This window comes from Sorex araneus, chromosome 9, assembly GCF_027595985.1.
Source record: "Sorex araneus isolate mSorAra2 chromosome 9, mSorAra2.pri, whole genome shotgun sequence".
Lineage (NCBI taxonomy): Eukaryota > Metazoa > Chordata > Mammalia > Eulipotyphla > Soricidae > Sorex > Sorex araneus.
The window spans coordinates 53,159,681-53,180,475 of record NC_073310.1 but is presented as its reverse complement, the minus strand read 5'-3'; the positions used below and the strand labels follow the sequence as shown (position 1 = coordinate 53,180,475).

The following is a 20,795-nucleotide window of genomic DNA, read 5'->3' as shown; positions in this document are numbered from 1 at the left end:
ATGGGTAGATAATGAGATGCCAACTATATATGTCCCTTAAAATCCTATTCACAACTAGTAAAATTCAGAGGTAGTGTCATGGTTTCTGGGTTGGATGGCCTCATTTTTAAGAAAGTCATTCCATTACATTAAGAACGAAAATAGGTGAGGTGGGGGGGTGAGAATTGATGGCAACAGGTGTGGTGTTGGAATTAAGTGTGTGGGAAATCATCATTAATAGTATTATAAATCACAGGACTTCAATTGATACAATTCTTAAAAAGAATGAGAATTGTCTTGCCAATTTCTTTGCCTGTGACTCTTCCAATAGCTATTCCAATCCATAGGGCCATACTCTAGAGATTTTAATCAGAATCAAAATACTATTCTATAATGTAGGTGAGCAGCCTTAATTTATATATATATATATATATATAAAACTCATCTAATTTTCACTACTATCTCTACACCCTTCTAATGCATGCTATTTGGCCCTGAATTTTTAAAAAATATGGTTGTTCTTCCTCTTGGAGAGCCCGGCAAGCCACCAAGAGTATCCCACCTGCAAGGCAAAGCCTGGCAAGCTACCTGTGGTGTATTCGATATGCCAAAAACAGTAACGAGTCTCACATGGAGACATTACTGGTGCCCACTTGAGCAAATTGATGAACAATGGGATGACAGTGCTACAGTGCACAGTTGTTCCTAAACTGCCCATGCTAAACAAAATAGTTAAAGATTAAATTGAAGTGCAGGTTGTCTGTGGAGCAGATGCCAAGAAGGGATCAGGTGTGTAAGAGATTTCCTGGGGGGATTCCTGTGAGGGATCATGGGAGAGGGGGGCAGGGAAAGGCAGGAAGAACTATTTAATATTGCAGAACCATTTAACCATATTGCAGGCCTGATACCAACAAAGCAGAGAGCAAAGGAGGGAAAGGAGATGTGGTTGAATGGAAAGAAGGGGTATGAGGGAAAGAAAGGAAGAAAGAAGGAAAAATGGGAGGCCTGCTATGTGATTCTAAGAAACAGGTTAAGCAAAGGCAAAAGGGAATCCTTGGACCAGAGTCACCCTTCAGAGAATCCCATCTCCCAGGAACAATCCTCTTTGATATTGCTGCCAAGCTCCATCATTAGCTGGCAGCATCCCATGGGAAGTGTGACCTCCTTGGTACTATACCAGCAACTAGAACTGAGGGTTGCTTATTTTTTCTGCAGTAGGAGAACTAAAAGCTGTATTTGCATGACTACAACATATAAGACCTTGCATAATTTGGATTTAGCAATGCTCTAATTTTACCTGAAGTGCTGTATGATCTGTGATGAGCCTGGGGTGTAGATTCCAGTCATCCGCTTGCACCCTGTTCTCAGGTCTCTGTTAGAGCATCTGAAGACTGAGAAAGACACGTAAGTATGGCTGAAAATGTGAAGCTAGAGTCCTGCAACAACAACCAAAATATTCAGCCTTTATTTCCAAGTCTAATAGGTGCATTCTTTCCCGTTTGCCTCTGCCTCAGAAAGCCACAGTTTCAAGATGCTACTTCCACGTTAAATGACTATTTGACTTCCCAAACCTAGGGGCTGCTTATCTGAAACCTTACTTAATTTTTTTTTCCCTACAAACAGGTTTATGGACCAAAAAAAAGAAAAAAGAAGGAAAAGTTTAATATTTGCCTTTGCTGCCAAATGAGAAAGTCACCTTCTGGAGGCCCATATTTGCGTCCGGGCTTGCTAGAACAGCTCCCCTTGGGAACAGTGAGGCTTCAATAACGCTGACATCAATAAGACTGAGAGTTGGCTTTTGTCCCTCTAAGATGGCTATTTGGAAGCCAGTGTTCTCAAGAGGGAGTCTTTGTAGAGGGGTCTGCCAAGTGTCTCATTTGGGGAACTTTGTAAAAATGTCAGGATAGGTCCTGGTAGGATCTAATGTGAGGCATGCACGTTTGGGGGGAGGGGATAAATCTAGGCTTTCATCCTAACGTTGCCACACTGCTGTCAGCAAACGCAAGTGCTTGGTGGGTGTCCAAGTCCCAGCAGCTGGGAAAGTTCCAGAAAGAAAGGAAGGTCTAGGAGTAGCTATTGGGCACTTAGTCACAGGAGAGTAACATTCATTTACTAGGCTAACAATTTACTAGAGCAATTTATTTACTAGGCTAGCAATTCCTTGGGAGGAAATGAAAGGGAATTCACTTTCTGGGGAGAGGGGTCAGAGGAGCACAGGGAGAAAAGTAGCTGTCATGCCTCTTACCTACCGAAGTAGAAGGCACAGAGGCTGGGGTGATGGCTAACAGGCTACGCCTGAGGTTGACCCTTAAACAAAAACACAAACAACCAACAAATTAAAAGATTAGACATATATAGAAAAAATCAATATCCTGGAAATATTGGAGTATAAGAACAAAATCATATTAGTAACGGAGTCTGATCCATATTGACTGACCATCTAACCACACTGCTATGTTCTGATGCTCCTCTTTTTCTTCTTCTTTCTCTCCCTTCAGTGATTAAAAACCTTGGATAATGATTAGAAGACTTTTCCTGGCTTCCCCTGTTCTCTCTCCATTATCTCTCACAATATTCTCTCCTCCCCCCTCCCTCCCCCCTTCCCTCACTCTCTCCTCTCTCTCTCCCTCCCTCTCTCCTCTCTTACCCTCTTCTCTCTCTCTCTCTCTCTCTCTCTCTCTCTCTCTCTCTCTCTCTCTCTCTCTCTCTCTTGCACACACCACAGTACTCAGGGGTTATTCCCAGCTCAGGAGCGACCCCTGGCAGTGCTTAGGAGCCATATGTAGTCCTGGGGATTCAAATCAGAGGTGGCCACATGCAAGGTAAGTGCATTTCTTCCTGTCTCACATACACCTAATACCTTCGTAATACCTGGTTATTGAAGAACCTGCACTAAATCATCATCAACTGTTCTGTTTTGCATGTGTAAGTCAGGAATATATATGCATATATATACACAGATATATATATACACATCTGAGTATGTATATATATACATGTGTGTATAACCAGCTTCCAGAATATTGTTTTTGAATCCATGTTCCTTTTCTACAACACAGAGAGGATCTGAAGTATTGCAGAGTCTGAGTTGTAACTTTCCAACTTGACAGCTAGGGGACTAAACAAAGCTAGAAGCAAACTCCTGGGGTTCAGAATTATGGGGATCATATCCTCAAGATGTTATAAGTATGCTCTGTGTGTTTACATGTTAACATGATAATTTCTGTGATAACAGTACATACCAGAAAAAAAAAGTTGAATATCAATATACTCAAAAGTAGAAAAGATTTTAAAAAGAGAACACTGGGGGCTCTATCCTTAACATAGGACTAAAATAGTATCAGGACAAACCTGCCAACTGGCCTGCATGCACATGTCATCAATGCCACTGAGAAACTCTCAGTTTTCATTCCCTTCTGACAACATGCTGAGAGTAAGCAGCCATTTCGGATAATCAAATATTGTCTGACACTGGTAGGCATGATACAAGTAGTCAGTTAAGTTGAGATGTCACCTAGAGAAGAAGATATAACTTAGAGAAAGAACACTCAATTAGGGTGTAGGGTTCTGCTCTTATTCTAAATCTTTTGCAGGTCCTATTGCTTTGTCTGGTACACATCATTGCTGTATTTATTTTCATTTAAAGGTGTTTAATCCTCTGGACCATAGAGATGGTGCAAGAGATAAGGAAGTTGCCTGGCATGAGGCATGATGCTGATCCCAGTTTGATCCCCAGAGTCTTATTCAGTTTCTGAGTGTTGCGAGGGGTCACTCCTGAGAACAGAGCCAGGAACAGCCCCTGAGCACCTCCAGGTGTATTCCAACCCTTGCCCCCAATAAAGGTGTTTAGTTTAAAGCTCTATTCATAGAGATGCTTGTGGCCTTAGAAATGTATGGTGAGTTCAATGGTTTTTATTTTTCCTCAAAAATTGTTTTCTGACATATGGACCATGAAGTACATAATGCAGGAATTCTACAATCTTCTTCTTCTTGTTGTTCTTTGGCCACACCCAGAGATTATCAGGCTGACTCCTCACTCTGGGGTCACTCTTGCCAATGCTCAGGGAACCGTACGTAGTGCCAGGGAGACAGCCAGGGTCAGCCTCATGCAAGGCAAGTGCCTTATGTCTTCTATCATCTTTTTAGCTTGTTCTTTCTGTTGTTTTTTTTTTGGGGGGGGGCATCACCCAGTGATGCTCAGGGTTTACTCCTGGCTCTGCACTCAGGAATTACTCCTGGCGGTGCTCAGGGGATCATATGGGATGCTGGGAATTGAACCCAGGTTGGTCGCATGCAAGGCAAATGCCCTACCCACTGTGCTATCGCTCCAGTCCCTAGCCTGTTCTTTCTCAGGAAAAAAAGAAATAAGATTTTAACTTAGACATGAATTAAATACATAAGAACCCCTTGCACATGGCTGACTCAGGTTTGATTGCTATACCCCTCTCAGAGAGCCCGGCAAGCTACCAAGTGTATCTCGCCCGCATGGCAGAGCCTGGAAAGCTACCAGAGGTGTATTCGATATGCCAAAAATAGTAACAACAAGTCTTACAATGGAGATATTACTGGTGCCTGCTCAAGCAAATCAATGAGCAATGGGATAACAGTGATACAGTGATTCTATTGTATTGCAAAATCTAGTTAATTCAGGTTTAAGGGAAAAGTATTCTAGATATTTTTTTCACCCCTTAGCCCTGTTATCTAAAAAAATGAATTATGTAGGTATAACCAGGTTTTAATAAACTATTAGTGGGAGAATTTCTAGAGAAAGAAGATAGGAAAGAGCCTTTTATAAAGGAAAAGAGAATAGAAAACATAACTTAATAGAAATTAGTTTGATTATATTTATGTGTCTGTTATTGCCTAAAGTTCTTTTAAGCACTGCTACACTGTGACCTAACCCCTAAGTCCCACCTTCCTGAACACGATGGTTGGTGTCTAATCCACCGGGACTGTATACTGGGCAATGATCATTTAGTCTGACTCACACAGAAGCAGCTCTGCATGAAGCGTTTTATTTTTTATTAAATATGGCTTATCTCCTGGGCTACATCTCAGTCACTAATCATTAGTCATGCTTAGGGTTAAAACAATGAATGTCATTTTTAATTATGCAGGGATCAACTAAGTCTGTCTCTATCTGTGCACCCTTAGACAAATCATTTAATCCTCCTGTTTCAGTTTTCTCATTATTAAAATGAAGAGGTGGATCCTAGATATCTTTCCATTTTAAGTGACTATCTATGTATTTAAAAGCTATCCTTTATGTAGACAAGTATCTGTTAGAAGCTGATATTTCCATTTGGAGCTAAAATGATAAGAATAATTCATAACAGATACATTCGAAGTTTCAAAAACTGCTACTACTTTGAAGAGGAATTAAATACATTAGCTTGGTATTTCCATCTTGGAGTAGGTTGGTGTGAGTATTTAACCATTATGGACTCATTCACACTCAATTCAGAGTCAATATATTTTAACCCTCTCTGCCACTATTTTTATTTGTAGGAATCGCTTATGAAAAGACATTCCATTATTAGCCAGCCTCTTCATATCATTGCTCTTAGATTTAGGAAAACTATCACAAATGATTTATTCACTGTTAATGACTCCCTATTTGTTAATATATCTTACCTGTAGCAGGAGAAATAGACAACATTAGTTCAGAATTAATTTGATAAATCTGAAGCTAATTTCTTTTTATTTAGATTATATTTTTAAATTAGAAAACCATGTAAAGATACTCTTCTAGATAGATTTTTTTAAAAACACATCACAGATAGAAAACAAGCTTACAAATGAAGATGCTTGCATGTGGAAGGCCCTGGGTTCAATTCCCAGGAGCACAAGTTCCCCTGAGCACCACCAGGAGTGACCCACAGCACTGAGCCCTGAGCACTGCTAGGTGTGCCCCTAACCAAATGTTTCCCTCAATTTCCATGGCCTAATTACAAATGTTAAACTAAAATATATTAACTATATTACAACAATACTATCTTAATTAGAAATATTATAAACATTATAATATTATAAAGATTAATCTACAAAGTACTATAAAGATTAATCTCCTAATTATTACTATTCATCAAAACAAAATCTAACTAGAGGCACAAATTCAAAAGGAATGTGAGATGAGACCAGAGACATAGTACAGATGGCAAGGTGCTAACTTTACATGTGGGTGATCCTGATCCCTAACAACGGATATGGTTTCCCAAGCACCACCAGGAGTGATTCCTGAGCACAGAACCAGGAGTAAGCTCTGAGCACTGCCAGTTGTGTGACTGAAACCCCACACCCAACCCCAAAAAAGAATGTGAGGCACTCAGTGGACTAGAGTGCATAGTTTATAGGCAGGAGGGCAGAGTTTCATCTCCAGAACTGCATGGTCCCCTTCCTGCTCCCCTCAATATATACACACCACTCAGACACACACACACACACACACACACACACACACACACACACACACACCAGCATCACCAGAGTAACTCCCAAGCACTGAACCAGGAGCCCCTGAGCACCACTGTGTGTGGCCTTCAAATAAAATTATATATTTCAAAAAATGTTAAGGAGCTGGAGTGATAGCACAGCAGGTAGAGTGTTTGTCTTACACACAGCCAACCCGGGTTCGATTCCCAGCATCCCATATGGTCCCCTGAACACGGCCTGAGTGCATGAGCCAGGAGTAACCCCTGTGCATTGCCAGGTGTGACCCAAAAACCAAAAAAACAAAAGCAAAAACTGTTAATGATAACACTAAGTCCTATCAAAGACAATAAAGAAAATGTGAATGAGTTATTAAATAATAAAAGGAAAAAGAGGCTAACAGAAAAACAGAAGAAGGCACAAGAGACAGAGTGAAAGGAGAGAAGCTAGTAAGAAAGGTGGCTGAAGGCTCCAGGCAACTCTGCCCTGCAGATTCTGCCCTTGATCTGCGCTAACATGATCCTTCCATCCTTCATCACCTTTCCCTTCCCTTTGCCATTGTTTGGATCAGTTCCCCGGGAGTTCTCACTCCCTAGAAACAAAGGCTGTGGTTCCAGGCCCCCTCCAAGGTTGCAGGGCTTCTTCAGGTCTCAGAAAACCAGGAGAACCAGTTCCTACCTTGTACAACTTCCCTGCATGAGCCAAGCAGGAGCTTTAGAAAGCAGAGGTGGAATCTCCATTAATTAAAAAAAAAAATGTAAAAGAAAATTAAAGATTAGGACAGATGCCTCGTAGTTCAAGATGCCAACAGTGGCCAAGAACCTGTTTCTTCTTCTTTTCCCCTCTGAGTACCCAAAGATTTTTCCAAAAAAATAAAAATAGCTCAGCAGGTAGTGCCTTTCACATGGCCGACCGGGTTCAATGCCCAGCATCCCATATGGTCCCCCAGCACCGCCAGGAGTAATTCCTGAGTACAGAGCCAGGAGTAACCCCTGAGTAATCGCTTGGTGTGACCCAAAAAGGAAAAAGGAGAGAGAGAGAGAGAGACAGACAGACAGACAGACACAGAGACAGAGATAGAGACAGAGACAGAGAGACAGAGAAAAAGAAAAGAGAACAATCTTAGGGGAACCCACTAAAGCAAACCAGGGTTGGCCCACTTCTAAGGCCTGCCTCTGCGACCCACCAGGAAATCTGCCAAAACATATCTGTTGAGAAGTATTTTGTAACCATCCGTTTCATTCTCCCTTACATTCAGCTAAAACAGAATCTTGGGTTTCACGTTTCCATTTTCAATTTTTTTGACAAGATTAAGCAAAAAGGAACACAATCACGGGTTACTGAAATCCTTAAAATCCCGTAGAGTCCATCAATTATAGTCTACTTTGAAAGTGAATAGCTCTATTAGCAAAACACAGAAAACTTATGAGAAGAAACAGTCTTCTCCACTTCTTTTAGGAGTCACTGTGATAACTCTTTTCTTATTAACAACATGGTGCAGCTACAAATTTTACCCTACTTTTAATATCTGAACACAGTCCTGTACCTTGTGATCTTTATCCCCCCGCCCCCCCGACATTTACTCTATATTTTCTTCCCCCTTAAATAAGAGTCATGTTAGTTGTAATTAAACACAAGACTTCCAGGTTTCTCCTTTTTGTTTCCTTTCTAATTTTGAGCCACACCCGGTGGTGCTCAGATCTTACTGCTGGTTCTATGCTCAGAGAGCACCCTGGAGCTCAGGACACCATATGAGGTGCTGGGAATTGAACTCAGGTCGCCGTGGGCAGGGCTGGCGCCCTCCCCTCTATACTATCTCTCTCACCCCAGGCCTTTCATTTTTTACTTGAACTCAGAATGCATCACATATCAGATTTTAGAAAGTAATGTTTTTGTCGACTGGAGCAATAGCACAGTGGGTAGGGCATTTGACTTGCAAGTGGCCAACCCGGGTTTGATAGCCCAGCAAGCTACCGAGAGTATCCCGCCCACACGGCAAAGCCTGGCAAGCTCCCTATGGCATATTCGATATGCCAAAAGCAGTAACAAGTCTCACAATGGAGATGATACTGGTGCCCGCTCGAGCAAATCATTGAACAATGGGACGACAGTGCTACAGTGCTACCCTTTTTAGAACTTCTTTTTGAGCCATCCCCTGGCCGTACTTGAGGAAGCACACGGTGGTAGCAGTGGGCCTCCCATGTGCCATGCTGGCACCCTTGCCCAGTGAACCAGCTCCCTAATAAAGCAAACATGGAAACTTTCAAAGAAAAGGAATGACCGTAGGATTTAGGCCTGAGAAAGATCAAACATCAGTGAGTGGAGCCTTTATTCCACAGCATATCATTTTGATAGTATGTATTTCTCTACTTTATTTTCCCCCTTTCTAGTCCCTATGTTGTTGTAGTACTGACCGGGTCTCTCTCTCTCTCTCTCTCTCTCTCTCTCTCTCTCTCTCTCTCTCTCTCTCTCTCTCACACACACACACACACACACACACACACACACACGAAATTGCACACTTTGTTGTAGCATCAGAGATCACAAATGACAGTCGGGGTGGGATAGGATCACAAATGACAAGTGGGGATCAGCAGGGGATGAGCTTACAGCCCTATGTCTGAGCCCTCCCTGAATCCTCCAGAACATATTTCCTTTTTATACAGCAAGTGCTGTGTTACAGAACAGTGATAATGTCAAGGATGTCCAATATTTGGGAGAGTTTTTTGAATAAAAACATTAGTGCTTTGAGGCCAGGAGATAGGACAGCATGCAGGGTGCATGCCTAGCAAGTGCCAGACCCAGGTTTGAGTCCTGGCACCACACGTTGCCCCTGGGAGAAGCCCACACGCCCCAGAGCAAAACAGAGTGTGGCCCCAGAGGTGCGTAGCACCCCTGAGGTTGGCCTGGGCATCTCTGGCACTGGAGGGTCAGAGGACCACAGCATCCTCGAATCCTTACACTGAACCATTGGTCTGGTTAATCAGAACCCCCGTTGCCCACCCCCATCTCCTGAGCACCACTTGGGAGGGCCCCCATTTTTTTTTTAGTGCTCATTAAGAATAACCAAAAACTGGGGCTGGAGCAATAGTACAGAGGCTGTTTGCCTTGCACTTGGCTGACCTGGATTCAATTCCCAGTATCCCATATGGTCCTCTGAGCACCGCCAGGGGTGATACCTGAGTGCAGAGCCAGAAGTAACACCTCTGCATTGCCAGGTATGACCCATAAAACAAAAAATAAAAAAATAATAACCAAAAACTTTAAAAAAGCTATTGACTTTGAAAATTCTATTTTGAATTAGCACACAAGATTCAACCTATAAACAACGTTAGTAATCTCTTATATAAGAGCTTCTTGTCTCCAATGAGATACAACAGTCTTCACACACTTTCCTCTAAGGAAATTTTTTGAGTCATTTCTAGCAGATTATTCATAACCAGCAATGCAAAATAAATTATTTAGGATCTGTCTTTGGGTCATGCTTGGGTGGTGGCAGGAAAATTCTAAATAATAGGGGTGGGAAGGTGTAATGGGTGTGGGGTTGGTGTTGGAATACTGAATGTAATAAATTATTGTGAAGAATTCTATAAAAATTTAAATTTAAATTTAAAAAAGAGAAAGAAAATTCTATTTTGAGGGGGAAGGTAGTTTGGGCCATACTCAGAAGTGCTCAGGGCTTACACCTGCCTCTGTGCTCAGCTATCACTTCTGGTGGCTGTGAAACTAATGGGATGCCAGGGATTGAACCTGGGTCAGTGTGTGCCCAGCAAGTGCCTTACCCATTGTACTATCTCTCTGATCCCTGAAAATTCTATTTAACAATTAATTTAGATTTGCCTGTTCTATTTAACAATTAATTTAGATTTAAGTAGTTCCTAAGAAAATAAAAATGTAAGCCTATGGCACTGAGATGGGCAGGTGAAAGTTGAGAGGAAAAATTAAAATAATTAAAGTTCTTAGAGAAACCAGGGTTTCCATTACTTAGCTTTTTGTTTGGTTTTGTTTTAATTTACTTTATGGTGTCCGAGAGTGAACTGCGGCCTTATACATTCAAGGCAAGCACTACCGTAATGATGACCCCAGCCCAGAAAACCACTCTGTCTGCTTGACTATAAGAGCCTGGCAGGAACAGCTTCGAGGTAATACAGCGTGGCTCTGTTTCCAGAAAAAGGAAACTGAAGTGAAGAACAGTTTCTAAGACAGTGTTAAACTGGTTAGGGTTATTTGGCTATCAAAATTGCTTTTTTTTTTTTAACTTGTAATGACAGGCCAGACTTAGGGTCCAGATGGGGAAAAATGCACTTCAGTAGTACCCAAGGGAACTGAGAAAAAGAAATTTAGCAGCTGCTTTCAATCTTCTCAGGAGCAGTCAGGTTATGTCTCTTAACTAAATAAATGGCTCTGGTCTTGGCCCAGCAGTGGAAATAAGTGGAATAGAATAGAAGCTGGAGATAATTGAAACAGCATCTCTTTGAAAGAACAGAAGTCCAGTGGCTTTGAGCAACACATTAGCTGGTTCACCTTCGTTGTACACCATTTGTCTTCAATTCACTTGCCTGGGTTCAAGTAAAGTATTTTATGCACCCTACATGGCCACCCTCCAAATGGACGTGGAGTGAGAAAACACACACAATACAGGATTCAAAGAAGGTTCCAAGTACAGAGCGTGAGTTCTTCAGACCATCTCTCTGGGTCCTGGAAAAAAGGCTTAATTAGGAATGAGTTAAACACATTCAAATCCTGCTCTTTGAGCTTTCCAGGCACATTGCCCCCAGTCTTGCTTAGTTACTCCTCGTTGCTGGCAAGATATGGCCCTCAGTTCCTTGTCTTACAGCCATGCCCATTTGCAACTGCAATTCTGCACCTCCTTCCGACAGAAGGCAGGCCCATTTTTGCACTCCTTAAATCTGGACTTGGCTTCTTTTGGCCAAAGGGACATTAGCAAAATAGATTGCCAGCAGAGCCCCGAAGGGCACTTGCATATAAGCCTTGCCCTCTGTCGCTTTAGCGACCTTGCCCACTCCTGCTCAGAGAAAATCCAGGCTAAGCTCCAAGAGGATGCAAGAGTCTGTGGAGGGAGAAAGACCTCTGCCATCCCAACCAATTCAGTCCCTTTCAGTACAACCCTTTCCCGCAGACTGAGCTGTGCCCAGATGACCCAGGATAGAGCAGACAAACCCGGAGTCACAGATCCAAAAACTGTGAACCAATAGTAGGACTCAGTCACTATATTCTAGAAGTAAATACATATTCTTGTTGCTCAAAGAGTAATGCTGCTATGTGGCTCTATAATACGGGGAGGAATATTTCTGAAGATCAAAATAAATTTAACATATTTTATACCGTAGCACTGTCATCCATTGTTGCTTATCGATTGGCTTGAGCGGGCACCAGTAATGTCTCCATAGTGAGATATGTTATACTGTTTTTGGCATATCGAATATGCCATGGGGAGCTTGCCAGGCTCTGCCGGGCGGGCGGGATACTCTCAGTAGCTTGCCGGGCTCTCTGAGAGGAATTGAACCCGGGTCAGCCGTTTGCAAGGAAAACACCCTATCCGCTGTGCTATCGCTCCATTTTATACTAATCTACTAAAAGTTTACATTGAAGTTCAATCTAAAGCAAAAGTTAAGGGAGTACAAACATGGCTCAATTAAACAGTTGAATGGAATTCAAATATCCTGTCATTTATTGAGGCCGGCACATGTTGGTCCTCACATCATATCCTAATGCTGGCCACTTGTTTTTTTTTTAAAGTTTGATTGGAATGCAGCTACATTTACTTATTTATTACTTGTCTTCTAGGGTGGAGGAGGGGAAGGTGGCGTGCTGGAGGCCACGCCCAGTACGTTGAGATACCATAGGCAAAGTAGGCCGTGTCTGCTCTTTGAGACATCTCCCCAGCTTTGTTCATAGTCCCTTGAAAGCCCTGGCAGCAGACTTGAGTGACTGAGATGAAGATTCCATGACTAACAAAGAATAGTTACTATTTGGGCCTTTGAGATAAAACGTTTGCTGACTCCAGTCCTAGTGACAACCACAGTAAGTTCATAAATACTTGCCATCAATTTAATACATTGTCACCATCCCTCTTATCTCTTATAGAAGGGACACAACTGGAAAATAATTTTCTCTAGATGAAAGAGCAGATTCTTAAAAGGTAAATAATAACAATAAAAATAAAGTTTTTCCCAACCTTTACATGCCTAAGGCTTTATAGTAAACAGGCGATAAGAAACAGTCTCTTCCTGTAAGATCGAACAGAGGAAAGTGCCTTGGGCCGGGATCTCCTTGGAAGGGCTGAGTGCATTCTGTGCTGCAGGACATCCTGCCTGACCACCAGTTCCTCCCCTGCACACCGCTGGGAATGACTTTGGAGCAAGAGTTCAGATTTCTCCTGATCATGGCTGGGGGTGACCCGAAAAAACTATATATGTGGGGTCTCTGACTGGACTTCTCACAATGCCTGTACCCTATGCTCTAGCTATGGTACGCCTCTGGTACCGTAGCTACACAACTGGCAAATAACTTCAAAACAGCTGCCATTTTAGTGTGTATGTCTCCAGATTTGTGCTTTCTTCTTCATCATTTACAAATTTTTCTTTCTTTTCCATCCGCTGAAAATCTTCCTGAGTTTTACGCTAAATATTAGTCAGTGAAATGTTACTTAAGATCCTATTCACGTGTATTTTATTATTGTCTGAGTTTTGTGTGTTCAATTGAGCCGAGGGACTTTGCTTAAAGTCTGTAATTGGCATAAAGTGAGTTTCTATGTCTTCATTGCCTTGCCACTTTGGAGTAGTTTAAAATAATAATACACAGGGAATAAGCACATCCAAGCTCCACTCAATGTTTTTTGAAATAAAGCAATATAGTCACATGACTTAGTAATAATCAATACCAACGTCTTTGTCTAAAATTAAATACATATATTTCTGTGTTTAAAGAATTGTTTTTTACATGAAGTTAGTAAGTCTAAGGACAAGGTGATGAAACAGTGGGTAGGGCATTGGCCTTGTTTGCCCAGACTGAGTTCAATTCCCCAATTCCCATATGGTCCCCCAGGATCACCAGCAGGGAACCCTGAGGGCAGAGTCAGGATGTGGCCCCAAAGCAAAACAGACAAACAAAAAAATAATTTAAAGGACTCCATTCTCCTGTTGAGAAAACACACATCTGTGAAGATATAGGTGTTTTATAAATAACAAATGTAAAGGCAAGCCTAAAAATAACAAGCCAATGTGTCACAAAATTCTGAAAGCATGAGTTCTCTGTCTACTAATTCATTGTTCACTTTGTTTTATTTCTGTTAATAGGCATCTAAAAGCTCTTTGTCATTCTTGTAAAATTTCAGGAGGACCTGGTTTAGCTATTTGTCTTGCTAAAATTTTTTCTGCTTTGCAGATGCCCTATCAATTTTAGCTTGGGGAGATTTTCTTCTGTCATTTCTTTGATTATTACCTCTGCTCTACTTCTCTCTCCTCTCCTCTTCTGGAATGATTATTAGTCCTCATGGATTTATCCTACATATTTTCAATGAATCATCTACACATTAAAAAAAAATTCCATATTCTTTAATGTAGTAAGATTTGATTTCTATTTCTAAGCAAGAAATCTTAGCTGAATTATAAACTGCTGCTCTGATTTCTTCACAGAAAAAATAATTAGATCATATGCTCTAGGGTACTAACTCTGCCATGTTCTCTGTAGTGACTCATGGAGAATTAATCGCTCCTGATTCTCTGAGAAAATATTTAATATTTTAAAACCAACTTTTATATTTAAGGTAAAAAATTAGAAAATTTAAAAAATGAAATAAAAACAAAAATGTTCTCATCAACAAAATGCAATCACTGTGAAATTATTTGTAAAGTTGCCATAAAATCAGAAAAATGCTATGCAAATATTTGTATCTATTTATCTATCTATTTAAACAGGAGCCAGGTGGCTTTGGAGGACCAGGTAGTTGTCCAAAATTATACATGATACAGGGTTCTCTAAAAAAAAAAAAAAAAAAAGACTGAAAGTTTGGGAATGTAACTCAATGGTAGGGTTGTTGCCTTGCTTGTGTGAGGCCCTGCTTTTGATGCTTTTTTGTGGGGACCCTCCTCAGAAAAAAGAGGAGCCTGAAAAATGTGGGTTAAGGCACCTTCTTTGCTACTTTGTCTCTTTCTATTAATAGTTCATTCTCTGTGCAACAGAGCTTCATTCAAACACAGATATTCTTGCACGGACATTTTGTTTCTGTATTATCAGAGAGTGCCTGCTATTTAGTTTACTATGCTCATTTTGCAGAAAAATAAAATCAGGAATAAGCTTAATCTACAATGTCCTGTATATTGCCTTTATAGTAGATGATGAACACCTAAATTATTCCATGTGAAATGAAGATTTTGAAACTGAACTCCTAAAATTCAAATTCTGGTTCTTCACCTTTGTAGCTCTTACTAGAAAGGTGTCTCTAGCTAGTGTTAGAGACAGACTATGCTCTTTTTATTGTTTTAAGGTTTCCTATTTGCACAAAGGATGATGAGAATATCTTATTTCAAGGTCAATGTGAGGATTAAAGATATGATATTAAAATGATTAGCATATGACTAACTCTTCCATTGTGAGTGGAACTTCTGTTCATTTGTTATTTTATATTAAATAGGCAGTGAACTGTAGGCAATACTAAATATAAAAGGGTAGCAACCAATGGCATTATTTTAATACAAAATATAATGAGATTCTCAGATGATATCTTCTGGTGGTTGGCGGGGAGAAGGTATTGGGTCATAATCAGCAGTACTCCTGGTACTGTGCTCAGGGGCCACTTCTGGCAGTACTAGGGATTCACAAGGCAAGTTCTTTAACCCCTCCCCTATCTCTCCAACCTTCTCTGGCACCTGAAGCCATTCGTATTCGTACAGCTGGTAGCGCACTTTCCTTGTTTGTGGCCATCCTGAGTTCAATCCTTAGCCAGCCCATATGGTCCCCCAACTCCCTCCAGGAGTAAGCCTGAGCACCATATGGTGTGGCCCAAACTCTCCACCCCCAACTAACCCCCACCTCCAAAGAAAGAGATTTTCTTTAAATAAAATAGTTTTCTTTTAAGCCATTTTTTCGAGAAAAGAAAGTGTTCACAAACACCCATATGTTTCACTAGAGTTGAGAGGGTATAAAAGAAATGATTCTGGCCAGGGAATTTTTTTTTATCTAAGACCATGCAGTATTTGTGAATTATCAGCTTTATTTTTACCCAACTGCGAGGCTCTAAGTTAAGGATTTCAAAATGACAGAGTTGCAAATGTGAGCATCGTAAGTCCCAGAATTGCAGGAATCACCAAGCAGATCTACTGCATTCACATGTCGTGCCATGTGGAGGAATCAGTCGTTGTGCTGATTCATTAAGAAGTGAGTTTTCCTGCTAAGGCAGCTCATGGTACTTAGCCCAATTAATACATCCCCTCTAGTGACCATGTAAACTCATATAACTTGGATCAATCTGGACGATGTCCACTTTAAATCAAAAGTGCTATTAGAATACTAAATTAATAAAGTGCTTCAAAGGCCTTTTCCATATCTTGCACTTTGTTAAATAGGACAGGGCTCATTATATCTTATGGAAAGAATGAACTAAAAGCACAAATGCTGTATTACCCATTAGGGGGCCAGTTTGGGGGCGCAGGGCACAACCAAGTGCTGCTCAAGGTTTAATTATGGCTCTGCTCAGGGATCACTCCTGGTGGGGCTTGGGGTACCAATGATTGAAGCTATTCCGGGTCCACCAATGCAAGGCAAGTGCCGTACTTTCTGTACTATCTCTCCAGGCCCTACATTGCTTTCTCTTTGTAGAGACCAAAGCTTCTCCCAGTGAAGATCAAAGCTTCTTTTAACATGCTGTATTTTTTTAAAATGGAAATGTGTCTCGAAATACTGCAACTTCAAAAGATATGTGGGGTTTGGGAATATGGCTTAATTTGTAGTGTATATGCATCATTTGGCAAATCCTGGGTTCAATCCTTGGCACCACATCACCACTCCCCCTCCCACACCTAGTAATGTAAGGTGTGAGCCTGGTGGCCTCCAGGCACCATTCGGTGTGATCCTGTGGCTTCTGAGCACTGCTGGAAGTGGTCCTCACAATAATAGTAATAAAAAAAACCCTGATCAATCCACCCATTTATCAAGCCTTGTTACCCAAAAGATTTGAGGTGGTTATATTTCAACTAGGTTGTACATATTTAAGGATTTAACTAAAGTAGATGCTATATAAAGGCTAATAACCTTTTGAAATTATTCTTAGTTAAAATTATTGATGACTTCCAATAAAATGACATATAACTGATAAAAAATTAATCAACATAACTTATTTTTAATTGAAAAATTTCCAGCAATATTATACATTTTACATTTTTTTTTGGCAAAACCCCAAAACTTCTTTAAAAATGGTGAGTGGGATCCAAAGAGATAGTACAGCAGGTAAGGTGCTTACCTTGCTTACAGCTGGCCCAGGTTCCATCCCAGCAGCCCTGTGGTCCCCTGAGCCTGTCAGGAGTGATTCCTGAGAGCAGAGCCAGGAGTAAGACCTGCTGGGTATCCCCCACCCTCCTGCAAAACAATCCAAACTCAAAAACCAAAAAGAAAAACAAAAAAACCCCAAAACCTAAGTGAGTGTATCTCTAAAAGGAAACACAGAATGTTGTGTCTTTGATGATTTATTATTAAAAAATACATAATACCTGTACAACTGTACAACTCAGTGCATATTATAAAGTAAAAATAGTAATCTAAGATAATTTAAGATACTTTAGTAGCAATTCTCTTCAGTGCAAAATTCATTTAATGATCCAACTTCTTTTTAATGTTTTACTTAAAATTTTTTTTTTTTTTTTTTGCTTTTTGGGTCATACAAAATGGTGCCCAGGGGTTACTCCTGGCTCTGCACTCAGGAATTACTCCTGGCAGTGCACGGAGGACCATATGGGATGCTGGAGATGGAATCTGGGTCAGCTGCATGCAAGGCAAACACCCTACCTGCTGTACTATAGCTCCAGCGTCAATATTTTACATTTTTAAATATTTAATTATTGAATCATTGTGAGATAGATTTTTAGAAAGCTTTTCATAATTTGGTTTCAGTCATACGGTGTTCCAACACCTATCCCTGCACCAGTGTACATTTCCCAGCACCAGTGATCACAGTTTTCTTCCTATAACTTCCCCCACCCCAGCCTACCTCAATGGCAGGCATTTTTCTTTTTCTCTTTCCATCTTTCTCTCTCTCTCTTTGTCTCTCTCCTTCTCTCTCTCTCCTTTTGTGATCCAACATTCTTGAATTCATCAAAATACAAATTTCTGATGATACTGATTTCCCCTCACACACAATATTGACATAAAAATTAACAATAAATGCTGAGTTTGCTCTTTGGCAGGATTAAAGTAGCATGTCAAAAAAAAATAAAGTAGCATGTCATTTGCTTTAACACCCATTTTTCACTTGTGAAACATGCTACTTCTTCAAAGGAAGTAAAGATCATAATGAAGATACTGATGTCCTCAGAAAGAAAAACTGATTATAGGAGTATCATTACTTTCTTTTTACTACGAGAACGTCATTCAAATTTGAATTACCTCACTAAACAGATGTAAGAATTAACCAAAAACAGACAACTGAGAGAACAATGTTTTATTCTTCAAAGAAAATAGTTTCTTTCCACATTGGAGAGCTTATCAATTTGAAGTAGATTTAGCAAGGAGTTAAAAAGAAAAAAAATCTATTATAGGGATTTACATCTATTACAGTGGTTTATCTAGTACAGTATTTTCTCTTTCATATAAAAATACCTGGAGATAGTCTCTCTAGGGTTGATATTCAATTTTGCATGGTGCCAGGAAAGTAGGTTACTATCTTTTGCTTTTATCATCCTGAGTACTTACATACATGTCTTCCACTTCCAAAATGACTCTTCAAGTCTGTCACTGTCACTTCAAGTCTCATGAATATTACAGCTAGGAAAAAAAATAGTACACCCCACACACATACCTTTAGAAACATTCCCTGATATTCCATGAACTACTTCTGTAGCTCAAACCAAAAAGTCAAGTTGGGAAATCTGGTCTTTTTCTGGACAAAGATTGGCCCTAGTGAAAATCAAGGATATAGACTAGGTCTGATTTGCACATGGCCAACCCTGAGATGGATATGGTTCCTTAGGCGTTACTAGGAGTAACCCTTGAGCCCAGAGCCAGGAGTAAGGCCTGAACACCATCAGGTGTGGGCTCAGGGGAAAAAAATTAATTAAAACAACAACAGTGATTCTAGGCCCAAAACAATAGTCCAAGGGTTAAGGCACATGCATTGCATGCAGCCAGCCATACTCAGTCCCCTGCACCATATGATTCTCTGAGCATCACAGGGTACATCCATGAAGACCTCTGAGCTCAGTTTGGAAGCCCTTCTCCCCTAAAAAGAAATAAAAAGAATTCAAGTAAGATATCAGGAAAAAGAACATTTGCCATTATAGGGCTTTTATCATTCTATATGTAATTTATCCATTATAAACAGGTTACTATTCCTTCAAATAGGAAACCACCACAAAAAAAATTGATTTTAGAATTTTGTCATCTGTAGTTGGCTTGTTACAAAAGTTGATTTAATCTGGCGTCTTTTAATATAACTGTTATTCCTTCTTCTTCTGGAAATATACCTCGAGACGCAAAAAGAGATTGAAAGCCTGCTGAAAACAACATTCTACAAAGGAAGGAATCCAGTACTCCCACACAGTTGTGTAGCATCTGGCAAGCATCCACTACTACTCTGAGCTTGGGGCCCTGCAGAGAAAGTATGTCCATACTGGACAGGACAGCGAGAATAGGCACCTGCCATATGTGCCAAGGGTCTCACTGGGCAATGTATCTGATGCAGTGGCCAAAGAGCACGTAATAGTGGGTAACAGGAAACTTTAAAGAATATCCTTGGGTTGGAGAGCTAGTATAGAGGTCAAGGCGCTTGCTTTGAACAGTTTCATCCGTGGCCTGCATGTTCTCGAAGCCCCAGCAGGAGTGATTCCTGAGCACAGAGCAGGAGTGATCTCTGAGCACCTCTTCAGTGGTCCAAAACAAACTAAAGAAAATTCCTATAAAAGTTGCATCCATATACTGGGATTCTTGGTGGTGGAATATGAGCACTGGTGAAGGGATGGGTATTCGAGCATTGTATAACTGAGATTTAAACCTGAAAACTTTGTAACTTTGTAACTTTCCACAATAAAAAAAAAAAAAGTTGCATCCATCCTGAAATGTAAGTTATCCATTATAAACAGGTTACTATTTACTTCTTAATGTACAACTTCTTACATTTACATGCATCAAACGCTGCATGAAAAACTGGGTCTCCAATAATTCTATTTTAAATTGGATTTGACAGTAGTTCTCATAACTGTCCTGATCTACCAGGAATTCAAAATGCAAACAAAATGACCATGCTTAGAAATATACATGCTTAGAAAATTATAATATAAAGTTGTAATAGAAAGCCTAGAAGGTTATAATAGAAAGTTTAAAAAGTCATACTTGAAAGTTGAAATATGTATCTTATGAAATACATGTAGAAGTAGATCCTGTAATGATGGATCATTGGGACTGTCAGGAAAAGGTTGCTGATAGCAATAATGATTGCTAACCGCAGGATCTGGGAAATTCTAGTCTAACAAGAAATAGTTGCTAGAACACATTAGAAACCTGTAGGGTTTTACAGCATTCTACTTATAAACACATTTCACTTTAACAAATACCCGTGAATAGTATGATTTCTTTAAAACTAAAACAAACAAAAAAATTTTAAAAGGGTTCTTGAAACCTCTTCTCAGTTTTCCCTCTGCTTTATTCAAAGTCAGATTATAGCTGAAAAATAATACAGTTTGAGGCAGTGATAATGTCTTCTGTTTTGGGAGATCTGTTGCTCATTTATATAGTTTCTTACATTAAAACCACTAATTCATAAGAGTAACTATAGTTGCTTCCAAAAAATTATGAACATTCTACAAAACAGAATCAGTTTTTCTATAAAAAAGATTGATCATTTTTGTGATGCTTTGCAAAAAGAAATCTGCAGAAAAAACTCATTATGAAATGACCTGGCAAACCAGGAATTTGAATAAGATCAATTTTTACCAATTGAGTAAGTCAATTTTTATCAATTTAAGTCCATGGCTCTATTGCCTCATGAATTATCAGTGTTTCCTTTGGGGGAAGGTGGGAGGTTGTGGGGGTTGTAACTTCCTGCACCAGAGTACTTCCCCTTTGAATCCAGTATGCCCTATTGTAATATTACCAGGGTTGCAAAAGTAAACCCTAAGATGGCAAGTCAGAAGCAATGTCCCCTGGGCCTCAAGTTTAAT

General features: G+C 40.2%; 1 long non-coding RNA gene across 1 annotated transcript in view; it reads right to left on the bottom strand.

Moving 5' to 3' along the window:
* Window positions 1-1,276: 1,276 nt before the first annotated feature.
* The window catches only part of LOC129406981 (uncharacterized), a 32,696-nt gene continuing 13,177 nt past the window's right edge, over window positions 1,277-20,795 (bottom strand). The window contains exons 2-3 of the long non-coding RNA XR_008631376.1: window positions 2,229-2,286; window positions 1,277-1,370 (exon numbers count right to left, since the gene is read on the bottom strand). This is a non-coding gene — a long non-coding RNA (uncharacterized LOC129406981). The remainder of the gene's footprint in view (window positions 1,371-2,228; window positions 2,287-20,795) is intronic.